Below are 14,479 nucleotides of genomic sequence, written 5' to 3' on the forward strand. Positions count from 1 at the left end.
GGATGCACTGGGTGAATTCCTAAATGAGAGGTTTCATTAGTTATCTCTAAAAAAGAAAGTCTAATTTAACTTTTTTTAAATCATAGGAAAACAATCTGATTTCTTATTTTATTTTTCTATTTGTTTAATGCAAATGTAAATAATTCTAAGTTGAAGATTTATTATTTCCAAGGAAATCTAAATATTTTCTTAAACAACAGAATTATTTAAATTATAATATTCTAAAATTTCATCAAGAAATTTACAGTATTTTAAAACCAAAATCATTTTATTCTACATGAATTGTTTTGTTGGAGCAAAATAATTTACTCGTAAAAAGTTAGTTTTATAATAAAATTTGTAATGAATTTGAAATTTTAATATTCTTTGCCGATTGGAAGCAATCTTTGACTAAATGCCTGGACCCATAGCCCTTTCTCTACTCGCTACTGATTACTGCGAAAGATCCACCATTTGGTTATCAAAAATTAAACTAAACTAACAAAGTGCAGGTTCAGTGATATTAAATTGTTTGGCGAAAGATAAAATTTAATAGTAATCGAAAATATCATCTCACTAATTAATATTTATTGTGTGATTGGGATCTATTTAAAGAATGATGATTGTCAGCGTGTCGTAGAAAACATTGCAATGGATAAATTTATTAAAAGAAAAGAAGATAAGGATATTAAATATAAATTTAAGAACTAAATTATATTAAAAAACTAGGAATTATGTATTGCCTATTTATAGTATGACATACTTTGAGGTACTTTAACTTAAGAAAACTTTCCTGACTAAGCTTTGGAGAGCCTAAATCCCTTACTCAAAAAATAAGTAAGTAAATGAGTATTGTGGAAAATATGCGTTTCAGTATCTGATTTCATCATGAACGTTAATTTTAATTAAACGTTCGGTAATTTTTTCTCAGCTATAATTGATTAGCATATGTGAAGTTAATCCGTTGACCATTAGCATTGCAATATTTTTTTTTTTTGTTGTTGTCCGTCGCTGTTAATTGGTTTTATTTCATTTAGCTTCATATGAATGAATTAAATCATTACCATTTTTACCGTTAATATTTATTTAAGAAGCGTGATGTCTGTATACTTTGCGGTTCTGCAAATTCGTACATCAGAGCCTTATGGCTCAGGGCATCGAATCCCGGCTTGCACAGACCACAGTCCTGATGTAAAATATCCTCAGTGGTAGACAAATTATGGGTTTGAGTCTCTTTGCCATGAGTCTAACCGTGAGAGGTTTTCGTGGTTTTCCTCTCCATGTAACTCAAAATCAGGTTAGTTCATTCAAGAAGACCACCGCATAGGCAAATTTCTCCCAGTACTTTATCCAGGAGTTCCCGTATCTTCTGGATTCTATTCAAAATTGCAAGGCTGCGGAGGTGAACACGACTGGTAGTCGTAAACCCACAAATTGAATCGGTTTCTCAATGACGGAGATAAATAAATTCGTTCATCACTTTATCTTTTACAGTTCTTTACATTTTGCCTTTTCTATTTACTATATGAAATTGAAATATCCGCCAAAAAAGAAATTCTTGTGTTCCAAAAAAAATTGTGTAGTTTGCGGGGCACCCTGATTCTTGATCCCTAATTATCGGATTTTTACCTACTAGGACTCAATCTTACGGATTTTTATCTACTAGGGTACGATAGGGTGACCTCAAATATGATAATTAAAAAGTGCAGAAGATATTTTAAATTGCGAAATCAAACATAAAAACGTTTTTCTCTTAATAAACATACATTTTTTCGAGAGATTTGGAATCAACCCTTAAAATATAGGGAGTAGAGTTAAATGTTAAGAAGAGCGATCAAAAATTTGGACTCCTAATGTTGATTTTACTTCTTTGCATGTTTCGCCATTTCTTGAGAACTTTTTAAGCGATATGAAACATTTTTGCATTCAATTATAAAGTAGGTTGAACTGAAGATAATTCCAAAAAATATGTTTTAATAATTATTAAATCAGGTGTCTGAAATTGGATTTCTGGGGAGTTATTTCTCCGATTTCGTTCAAATTTTGTATCTTACATTTAAAAATTATAATCTTTAAAATAATGTAAAAATTTGTATACCTTTCGATACAAAATGTTTAAACTATTGTTAAATAATGTAATAAGAAAAAAATAAGTAATTATTTAAAATTATTTTATGTGTTTATTAGTTTTGGATAAATAAATTATATTATTGTATTTGTTCAAAAATGTTTCACTTCACTGAAAACATTCTCGAGATAAAGGGAAAATATCCAAAAAATAAAATTAGCATTAAGAGGTCCAAACTTAGGACCATATTTCCCAGATTGCGACTATTGGTATCAGGAAATCCGAATGCATCAAAAAAAAGGTATGTTTATTTAGAGAAAGTACGAATTTATATCTCATTTCATAACACGAAAAATATTGTGTGCCCTAACTAATTAGCATATTTGAGGTCATATCTCTTCGAACCTTTAAGATTCAGTCTTCAGAACGTGAAAATCCGATCTTTAGATCAAAAGTTATTCAAGGTGGTTCGTTTTTTATTCTGCTCTCCGTAAATTCTGTTCCGTGCTGGTTGCAGCATCAGGCTGTTAATAAAAATTATTAAAGGATGCTAATAAAAAAATTTTATTATTAAAAAATAATATTTTACATAAGTTTAAATAACTACTAACTATAATTATAAACTGACCATATATAATACTTAAAATTTCGTTTCATTTAAATCGTTGAATTAATTTTATTTCAGAGTCATTGAATAGTTAAAAAACCCACATTTTCACACAAAATTGATAATCATACAATTATTTTTTAAGTTATTGATAAATTATCTAAAATTCTAAATTTTTTAATAGATGAAATAAAAAGTTTTATTTTAAATAACTTCTAAAATATTCCGAAATAATGAAATTATTTTTTTGACATTTTTTTGAGGGGGGGGGGGGGAGAAATGCCCCCATTGTTCTCCTGACGCTACTCTTAGGGTTGCAAGAATCTATTTTGAATACAATTGTAATAATGATATTAGCATGTATAATAATAATGGACACTTTCTTAAAAATTGAATTTATAAATCAGATGCATATTTTTTTTCTTATTTACATTTTGTACGGTGCGAATGGTTTTATAATTTGACTTTGGTATTTTTTGAGTACATTCTGGCGATGCACTTAGAGAATATTCCCGATCTAAGGTGAGTTGTTATCCATGAGTGGAAATCCTTTCTTTAACTCGATAGAATCTTATTGCTGTCAGTTTAACTTTCGGATGCTTTGTGACTTTTTTTATTTATTTTTTTATTTTATAGTTTTGTAAATTTGCGTAATTTTTCTCAATCTTTTCACAAAGGCGACAGTTCACACGGAAGTTAACTTGTTTTCTGAGTTTGGTTCAAAATTACAAGTTTTGCTACAGAGGTTAAATCAGCCACGATCCGATATAAAGCACATGTTTAATCCCCTGATGTACAATGAAATAAGTTTATGAGACTACCTTAAAAAAGGGTATAATCATAATAAATATGCCAAAAGTGGGTACATGGTTGTGGACATAAGGGTTAAAATTAGACATAACTATATTATTATATGACAAATATTTAATTGTTAAATTTTATATTAGAACCTAACACCTGGTAACGTGTCATGACTAATTTCAAAGCGTTTTAATAGATATATAACATGTCTGTTCTTAAGAAATTTAGTTCGGAATTAATCATCTAGATGGCATACTCTGTCTGCCTGTTTTATTACAAATTTAAAACGATTCTTTTCTTGTCAATAAAACAGCCACATCCTACGCAAGACTCTAGGGTTGTAGCACACTGATTTAAAAATTCGATTTCTGAAAAGGCTGGTTTTATTTCGTAAAAACTGATAAACTTGCCTCTTACAGTAAAATTATTAAATATAAAGCTACTTTTACAAAATGAGGAATGATGTGTATTAAGACTAGCAAATGTTAAGTGATTGATAATGCGAAAAATTATTATAATTTGCAAAACTGTAATCGCGTAATAAATACATTGGTTTTGGCAAAGAATAATCATTGCATTTAGTGCCGCAATGATTAAAAAAAAAAAGAGTTTTTAGAAACAAATGATTATTTTTTGAACAAATAGTTATTTTTTTGCGATAAATTATTTTTATATTATAATCATTAAGTTGTTTATTTAATAAATAATTTAAATATTCGACACCAATTCTTAATTTTTCTGTGAGCTAGACCCTGTCTCCGATATATAGCATGAAAAAACTTTCATCGAATTCTCAGAAAAAGCAAACATGTATGAATTATTTCATTTCAATGTTTCTAAACCATCGTCATTGTACTAAATTTAAGCATCGATGGCACAGTGACTCTGCAGAACCGGGGTTCTATTCCCGATGGCTGCTTGAAATTCACCCTGCTTCAGAACGGTACCTACCAGCTTGTCTGAGAACTAAAGACAACCGTTGCGCAATGACGATCATATTGACTATTATGCAGTTTATCACGAAATCGTAGATACCTCCGTGACACTTTGGCCGACAACTGTCTGTAGTGGGAGTGCTCTACATAATTGTATCATATTTAATGACGAGAAAAATGAAAGATAACGACTAAATTAAATGAATATAATATTTGTTATTCACTTTTTAGAAAAAATGTATCCTATATTCTCAGATAGTTGTCGTCATCTGTTAAACACATCTTTGTGTGAGAGATTATTTTTCGATGATTTTTTATCAAAAAATAAAAAAAAGCATTGTTCTTATATATTAGATATATAAAACTTCGGGTTCAGCCCATTACATAGAAAAAAGATAAAAATTTAAGGAAAATTTTAAGGATTGAGTTATTTCGTTTATATTTAATTCTAAAGTTGAGATAAAATAGGACACACGGTCAGTAGACAAAACAAAGAGAAAAAAATAAAATAATGAAAAAAAAGCCTTAAAAACCAAATTAGAAAATAGTTTTATTCTTGTCCAACGAAACGAAAAACGTAAGGAACATCAAGTCCAACAGACGTGGAAAAATTTTACTGAAGAGATGCATTCCATGCTTTTTGTTTAGGGCACAAGTAAAAGTAGATTCTTTTTTTTTAGTCAACTTAAGAAATCCAGTTTTTAAAGTTTTCCTTTTATTTCATTATTTTTTTTTTACTTTAAGAATTATTTCTGTTAGTTACCCAAGCTCGGAAAGTAGTGGAAATCACTGTGAACTATAAAATAGAGATAAATTTTGTTGGCACTATTTATGAAACTACTTTAATTTTTATTGAAATCAGACTCACAGTTAAAGTGTAGGTTTGGGAACTCTAGTTAGATGATGGTAGTCAGAGCTTTTATTGAAAATAAAATCCTTTGACTATAAAATTGCAGTAAACTCTAGGGGAGAGTGGGGTCTATTGTAACAGGGTACAATTGTAACAGAGCAAAAATTTCGAGTGTCGGGTTCTAGATTTGGTTCCTAGGTGGCGCACAAGGTGTATTTGATAAATCTACATGTACACCCCTGCTGGCAATCATTTTTATGTACTTTTGAAAGAGTTACATCACAAAAGATAGTTTCACGCTACGTAAGTACTTTTTTTGGTATTAGAGTATTATATTGTAATTTTATTTAAACAAATAAAAATTATTAACCGAATATGTAAGTGGACACCTTAATTAACATTTCAATAAAAAAAATCAGTTTTGTTAATTAACTAGCATTGTTTTTAACAAATGAAGCTGAAATATCGTCTTGGGGACGATTGTAACAATAAGTAAAGGGACGATTGTAACAGCTGAAGATAAATAATCTTATGTTTACAAACCATTACTTGACTCTTTAAGAACCACCAATAGTTTCCTGTATCATTTATATAATGTTGCATGTGCATTATTTTATTTGTCACCTTTCACAGCATAAATTAAAATTTTTAACCCCTTAAAGTTAAAAGTTTAACCCTTTAGGTCTCTGCTCATTATTACTTTTACTCCTAAAATATCACGACTATTTTGATCAATAAAAAATATATTACAACTATGATAATATGTATAATTAACAATGTTTTAGTTGAATTTATGAACTGTTACAATTGACCCCGTAAGTGGGGACAATTGTAACAAGTGCACGACTGTCAAAAATTGTTAATAACTAATATAATAACATTTAAAATAAGGTATTTATTTTTTTTTCTAGTAGAGGATAGTCTATTTTACTCGTCTGTCAATTAATATTAATAATATGTTGGATTTTTTGTTAGTTAAAAATAGTTAAGTAAAAAATTTTACAATTGATTCCACTCTCCCCTACTTTTAGTAACAGGGAAGGAATAGAAATTTGCATTTTCATCACGCGCACAGAGGTCCAGTAAATATTTAAACTCTTCTAGTAGACAAAAAGTGTTCGAAATTTAGACTGAAAAATTCCTCACTTACAAACACGAAAGTGAGTTAATAAAAAAGTAGCAAACATTTAAAATATTATTAATTATTTTCCAATTTCACATAGAGTTAACAATAGTACTCTGTTTTACCTGAATGATGATGAAAATCATGCTTTCCCTTTTAAAAATTTATACCGTAAAAAAAGTAATGATAGACAATGATTTTCCGAAAGATGTCCTTGAAATACTGGTGTACAAATTTTTTGATGCAGTTATAAAAATACTTAACCTTGCCTGATTAATCTGAAATTAATTTTGCTCCTAAAGTTAAGAAGTTTTTTTTTTCAAAAGAACATTTTTGGAATATATTTCGTTAAAATGTACAAGTTTAAGAAAGCTATATTTCTCATCGGGTCGCTTGAATGTTTTTGGGAAGTAGGAGCACATCATCAGGATTGAAATTGCATAGGAAATCATGCCCGATATTGTCATTGTACGCGGCTAGAGGCGCTTGCGTATTCTAACATATTCAAAAGTAATCCCGGCAATTTCATCATGCCCCTAGCGGCGTATGATGAAATTGCAGGGAATGAGTTCCTATGCAGTTTTAATCCTAATGATGTGCCCTAACAGCTCTAAAAGTTTGTTGCAACATTTCCGCGAACCCTTATTATATTTAACGCTTTTATGCGTGTACATTTTGTCATGTATATATAAATGGACTAAGAATGTTATTTTAAAAAACTGTAGCTTGGTGGGAGAAACCGATTGCAGATTTAAAATAATCAATACAAAAGCATCTAATGTACTGCTAAAAAATCTCATTAAACAGAAGAAAAAAAAGTCTTCACTGTTTAATCATTGCACATTTATATTTTAAGTATCAAAATTTAAGTCTAATATTTCGACCCAATTAAACCTGCAAATATTAACTACCCACCTTTTGGCACATGGATATCGAAAAAAGTTTTCATGTTCACAATACATCAGACATAACAAGGTTACACTTAGTTTGTTGAAGTTTCATATAAATATGAAAACAAACAGAAACCAAGCCTGCAAACTTTGCTAGTCAAGTTAAAATCCAAATGCAAACTAGCGTGATATACTTACTTTTAGAAAGAATGAAAAAAAAAAATGCAACCGCATACCCAAAACGTGAGCTCAAGCATGAATTTTAAGTGAGTTAGAGAGGTTGGAGGTTTACTGACTCAACACCGTGTGAAGAAAGGATGGTTGATCTAATTTCAAGAAACCGAAGTAGATTCAATTTCTTAGGATTTCGACTTCAATGAAGTGGAAATTTTCCTTAAATTTATTAAATTTTCTCGTGGAATATTCTTCAAGAAAATATATAAAAAAATCTATTTACCTTGGAAATTGTTGTTTTCATATTTTTCTTTAAAAAGTCTGCTTTAAATTTTAATAATAAAATAAATAAACTATCTTTTTGTTACTTTTTTATGACATTTTTTTATAATTACTCATTCACACTGTTTTAAAAATGACTTATTTACGTACACTCTCTACAAGATTGAACTATAATAACGGTGCCCTGAACCATGAGATCGTGCAAATTGTCTTTACTCATAATTAGCCGATAATTTAAACCAGTTTATAATGAACCATTGTTAGAAGCACTGTAAAAAAAATTCGTTTATCTTATCACCAAAAATGGAGGCACCTACTTTACGCCAAAAAATTCCATTGCATCTAGAATTAATGTAGAACATGATGTAGGAAAATATTTAGATTAGAATGTTCTTCTGTACAACTTAGCGTAAGTAGCCGCCCCCATGATTGAAATTCAATTCACCAAGATTGTTAATCAATTACACTTAAATTTGTAATTACCATAAGATACGATACACTAAAGAGTCAGAAAAGTTACACTGCTGGACAATAGCTGAAGACGGACCACAGATGGCAACAAAGATAAAAAAAACTACTCATGGAAAATGCCAAGTGAAATAAAGTATTGCCAGAATGTTAAGACATTTTTTTTTAAAAAAAGATAATTTATTGTGCTCTGAAACCGAGAAAGTTTGGAATGAGTTCGTTTTATGCTAAAAACATAAAAAGGGACAAAATGCAAATACCATTTGTAGGCATCTTGGAGTAAAAATTTTTCATAACGATTCAAACGAAGCAAAATAGAGAAAAAACAATAAATAAAATAATTTTAAAAAATTTCAAAATACAACTACTTTCTTTTGGGTTGCTGCACGAAAAAGTAATAAATAAAATATTGCGTTTAACTTAAAATCTAAGTTATTTAGTCTCCGCTAACTTTCCAGGTATTTTCATTCATTTATATCAAGTTTCATTTCATTATAAGGTTCATTTTATATAAAGTTTATCTTAAAATGTGTAGAATAATTTTTATTAAAATTTTTAAGGAAAGCAGATGGAAAGTAGGTGGTTTATTTGGATGTATTATTGTTATTTGAAAACCACCGACTTTACGTCTATCTTCAAAAATTTATAATTCTTTAAGCCATAGTAAGATAAACATTGTATAAAAATCACAATGCCTAGAAAATCAGCGCAGACTTTATAAACTCGAATCGAAGTCACATGCAATATTCTATTTATTACTTTCATGCAGTCCCATAAACATATACTTTTTTTTAATTTTTAAATTATTTTATTCCATATTTTTTCGTCACAAAATTCATTAAGTCTTTGAAAAAACATTTCATCATATTTTTTCCAAGAAACACGTTTTGAAATCACAACTTAAGAGAACAATTATAGTACGCGGTTTCAGATAACTTTAGAAATGCTAATTCGGTGAAGTAGCACTGATCTACATGTCATTCCCGTTGATGACTGATATAATTAAATTTTAAAGAACGTGCGATAAAATCATGAACAAAATCGCTTAAAACTTTATTTATAACAATGGCTAACGTTAATCTAATGCGAAAAAAATCATTTTTGAAGCATTTCTCCCAAACGGAACAATTAAAATTATTCAATGATTTTTCAGATCGAGAATTAAAATTGCACATCGTTGCGATGTTCAAATTTCAGAACAATAGCACCAACAGGTTTGGAGTTATTTTATATTCAAAAAGTGCTCCGCTATAAGAACAGATAATATACTGAATAAAGAAGAAAAAAATTTAAGAAATGATTGATCGCAAAAGATTAAAGCATTCCGCAATAAGAACAGATACTGAACTTTCGAACTGAATTTATACTGAGTAAACACAGAATAAAAGTTTAAGAATTTATTGATCACAATAGATAAAAGCGCTCCGCGATAAGTACAGATAAAATACTGAGTAAACATTAAAAAAAAATTTAAAAAAAATTTGATCGCAAAAGATAAAAGCATTCCGCAATAAGAACAGATACTGAACTTACGAACTGAAATTATACTGAGTAAGCACAGAAGAAAAGTTTAAGAATTTATTGATCATCATAGATAAAAGCGTTCTGCGATAAGACATAAAATACTGAGTAAACACAGAAAAAAAAAATTTAAAAATTATTGATCACAAAAGATAAAAGCATTCCGCAATAAGAACAGATACTGAACTTATACTGAGTAAATACAGAAGAAAAGTTTAAGAATTTATTCATCACAATGGATAAAAGCGTTCCACGATAAGAACAGATAAAATACTGAGTAAACACAGAAAAAAAAGTTTAAAAAATGATTGATCACAGAAGATGACAGTTAAGTTAAAGTATTGCTTTCTTGCACTTATGTTTTTAAGCTAAATTTTGAATTTTTTATTGTTATTATAATTGTAATTGGGAATTAGCTTTTAAAAGATAATTTTAATTTTTAAAACTAAGACCGGTGTAAAATTGTTTGTCTTTCTAGATCCTGGAAAAATTGCTAATAGTATTTTTAAGATTATAATTATGAGTTACAATAATACTTTTGACATTTTATGTAAGTTGAAATAATTTCTTACATAATTTGTTTCATTTTGGAATAAAACACTACAACTTTGCTCCTTTTTGCTTACAATTAAGGATTTTTAATTTTTATTAGTAATTATTATAACAATTTTAATCATGCTTTATAATATACATATATATTTTTAAAAAATATTGTTATAAATACAATGCGGTACGTATATGTATATGTTACGGTAAAATTAATCAATCCGGCTATTATTAATTCTAACCGGTCAATGTTAATAATAACCACTTCTTTTGGTCAAAGTGAGAAATATCGCAAATTATTAACTTCAGCCGGCTATTATGATTGACCAATGAAGATTGGTCAATGAGATTAGACAGTTTTATATAGAATAGGGGCATGGGTGTACCACTTTGTGTATGTGTTACAGTTAAATTTATAAATCCAGTTATTATTAATACTAACAGGTCAAAATTAATAATAACCTCTTTTTTTGGTCAAAGTGAGAAATAAAAAGGGGAGAGCTCCTTATCCTGATCTGTGGCAGAATAATCACAAAGTCTTGGTAACTTCCTGGTAGCTGCTCGTGAGAAACTAAAAATACATCACAGATAGGGACCAAATCGAAGGTTATAACTCGTAGCCACCCCAAGGCAAACATCTACAATTTTTTTTCTTTCGAAAAACTTTTCCAGTTTAAAATCAATTTGGCGCCTTGGCGATTGTAGTAGGCGTTACAGATCATGATACGGAAATATCCCCTATAAATACGTGAAAGAATGACATTGACCAAACTTCATTTGTTATTATTAATAATAACCAGTTAATGAGATAAATTCGTTTAAATTATTCACCTTAAACGCCTTATTTGGTTATTATTAATAATAACCGACTATTCACCTATGATTATGACCGTAACATGTATACCTATGATTTTCTTTCAATTTCGAGCTTCGACTTACTTTAAGTAAATTTACTGTTCTTTACATCGGCTTTTTAACATTCGAAAAGTAATTAAAATATTAAATATTAATTGAATTTAGCGAAATTTCGGGATAAAGTGGGTCAAACTTTATGACCTCCTCAAACTTCCGTCAATATTTTCAATTTTAACTTCCTGTGAAATTCTTCTCCCTGCATTGAAATGATGATTTAGAAATATTGGTATTTCATTATTTCGTTTTTATTTTCTCTATCTTTGAATCCAACTTATGGATCAAAAGAAAAGAAAAATATTTTAAACTTCCTAGCCATCCAAAGAAACGATTCAAAAAGAATTATAATAAAAAGAGCGGAAATCGGGTAAAGTGCCAGGGTAGAAGGAGAATTTTACGAAATGCCAGTTTTTTAAAAAAAGCAAACTTTCACAGCGTCTAGTGAAATTAAGTTTGTAGCCGACTTTACATCGATTTTTCCATTTGAAGTCAATAAAAAACCGGAAAAGGTTAAATTCGTCAAGACTTTGAAAAAGGTAGCGGGTGAGAAGTGAAAAAGAGGAAAATGTTGAGATAAGGAGCAGAAGATGGAAAAGGGAAATGAAGTGAAGTGAAATGGCTGAAGTAGTAAAGGTAATCAAAGTAAAGAGTCAGTCGATTTTTTAAGATAATGAAAAAAGTAGGAAAAAATATAGTTTTCTGAAATAAAAAAATTAATAGTCGAACTCAATTTTGAAGCTAATCATTTGCGTGACAGAAAATGTTGAGTTGGAGATTTATGTATTTAAATATGTTTTCCATTTTTGTTGACATTTCTCCTGATAATATTATTTTAATCAAATTTTAGTTTAAAAATTGTTTAGTAGCTTAGTTTAAAAATAGAAGTTCTATTATATTTTTGAAAATTAATAATTATGTGTAATATGTGTATTAATAATTATGTGTGTAAATAATATTTTTCTATTTTTTCGAAAAAGTCTAATACTACTGTCTATCTATCAATATATATATATATATATATATATATTTAATACTAGTGTTTAATCATTTCGTTTGACAAAAATTAAATTGAGTTTTTCTAACGTTTGGCAGTTATTGCCGTAGCATTGTAATTTTAGACCCTGCTCAAAAGATAATAGAGCTTCCAGAGCAAGCACTATACGAATATACGAATTCGCTTTGGTGGATGACTTAACTGTGGAATGTGAAAGTCCTTAACTGTAAAATGTGAAACTTGTCTTTTAAAATAATCTAAATCATTAATTGGTACAAATTCATAATATGCAGGGATACATTTGGATACCCACAAGTTACATCATCGAAGATAGATCGTGGCATTTGCCGACTCAGAAGCCAATCAGGTTCGTCAGACACACGTGACGTCGATCACATGCATCCAATTAAATCTGATTTAAATAACATTATTCTGCATAATCACTTCACTTCTTTTCGAATAGCAAGTACTCAGTTATCATCTGAAGTGAAAAAAAAACAACCATATTGTGAAGCAAAATATATAAATATAAAAGAATATGATTCAACTAATAATTTAAATACTTCAAAAGCGAACATCACTGTAAATGTTGTGGAATTATTATATAATATGTTTTGTTTTTATACGGGTAACTATAAACTCAGCTAATAGTGAAAACCTGAGTTGTGTTTCATGTACTAAATGTATTTTTAATTTTAAGCAAATTAGTAAAAGATTAAAAACTATATAATAAATGTAAAAAATTAGTATGTTTAAAATTCTGCAAATTAGTTTTCTAAACATTGTTGTTATTATTATTATTTATGACTCAGATATATAATGTATTAACAATCAAAGTTAATAAGATAAAAATTATTTACTATTCTTTGTAAAGATCAAAACAAAAAAAAATTTAAAATTTTGAAGTAAAGTCTGGTTTTGTTTCAACTATGGTGAGAGCTAATTATTCTATTCCTAATGTTTCGAAAATATTTTTAGTATTGCCCTAAGAATTTAAAAATGGTTAAGCAAACAAAAATAGTTGAACATTTTAACAAAATGAATACATTTTAAAAAACAAACCTCTATATAACCTTTATTTTTTATTAGTTTGCAAATTTTCATAGCGTTCGTGCCGTGTTGGGAATTAATATTAAAACAATATCGTTTTCTTTTTAAGTTTACTAAATTTCTTTGTTAGTTGCCAAAACTCAAAAATAAAGTATTGAATATTTGCCTCCTGGGTTTAACTGCCCAAAAATATAATTAACATCTATTTTGTTTTGGATGGAAAACAAATTTAGAAATTTGTTTTAGACCATAAATTTCACGAACAAAGCATCCAGTGGCTCTTTTTTCCTTTTCAAAATTGACATTTAGAACAAAAACTCAGTAGACGTGTTCTTCTCATTATCGTCAGGAGAAAACTTTCATTTAAGAACTACTTTAAGAATCGGTAATTACCCCAGTAATTTTCTAGAGAATAATGACAAGATGAACTTTATCTCACCTCCTACACCCCTTCCGTACATCATACATGCATATGCACCGGGGCGTTGTTTATTATCTTATTTTTCTAAATTACATTCTAGAGGAAGGCATGAAGCTGTCATTGTAACGAAGTTGCGCCCCATTTAAAATTACTCTGTTAAATAATTTAAATAATAATACATGGTCTGGCCTCCCTAATCAGCTTATGATTTATCTTGAATAGTGCGAGATAAAAGAGTTTAAAATGGGAGGATGCTATTAACGCTTTTGTCACTCGCTACCTCTTTTCATAATGAAGTTTTCAAAATGAGAGTGCCTCTTTATCTTTAACTCATTTAGACAAAAAAGTATTGTATGACGGTATTTTTAATAAGTCATTAAGATATTTATGATTGTATTGTTTTGTCAAAATGGTTAAAAGATGTTTCATTTTTTTTCTCTACAAAATAATGCTTTGTTTAATGATAAATTTTGTTACATAATTTCTGTTTTTTAATTACTTTTGTACGAAAACATTTTTGTTTTTGTAGTTTTTGAAAACACCTTATAGAATTTTTTGATCATGAGTGCGGTTTCAAAGTTACGTTTTTTTGTTCTTAATAACTGAGAAGAAGCGAGTTAAAAAACAATGTTTAAAAGTCTTCTTTTGAAATATTAATTTCTGGTCTTCTGTTCAATACTTTTTTAGCATATTTATTTTTCAAAAGAAACGTTAAAATGGTTTTCATACTTGAATAATACGCAAAAAAAGAAAAAAAAACATAATATATCATAAAACGTCCTTAAAATTTGTATAAAAATTCGCCGAATTTTGCCACTTTTAACTTTTTGTTTAGTAAGCAATGTATTTTTCTTTAAT

The sequence above is a fragment of the Parasteatoda tepidariorum genome, chromosome 9, assembly GCF_982258835.1.
Source record: "Parasteatoda tepidariorum strain Cologne lab strain chromosome 9, Ptep-v5.0, whole genome shotgun sequence".
In the NCBI taxonomy this organism is placed as follows: Eukaryota; Metazoa; Arthropoda; class Arachnida; order Araneae; family Theridiidae; genus Parasteatoda; species Parasteatoda tepidariorum.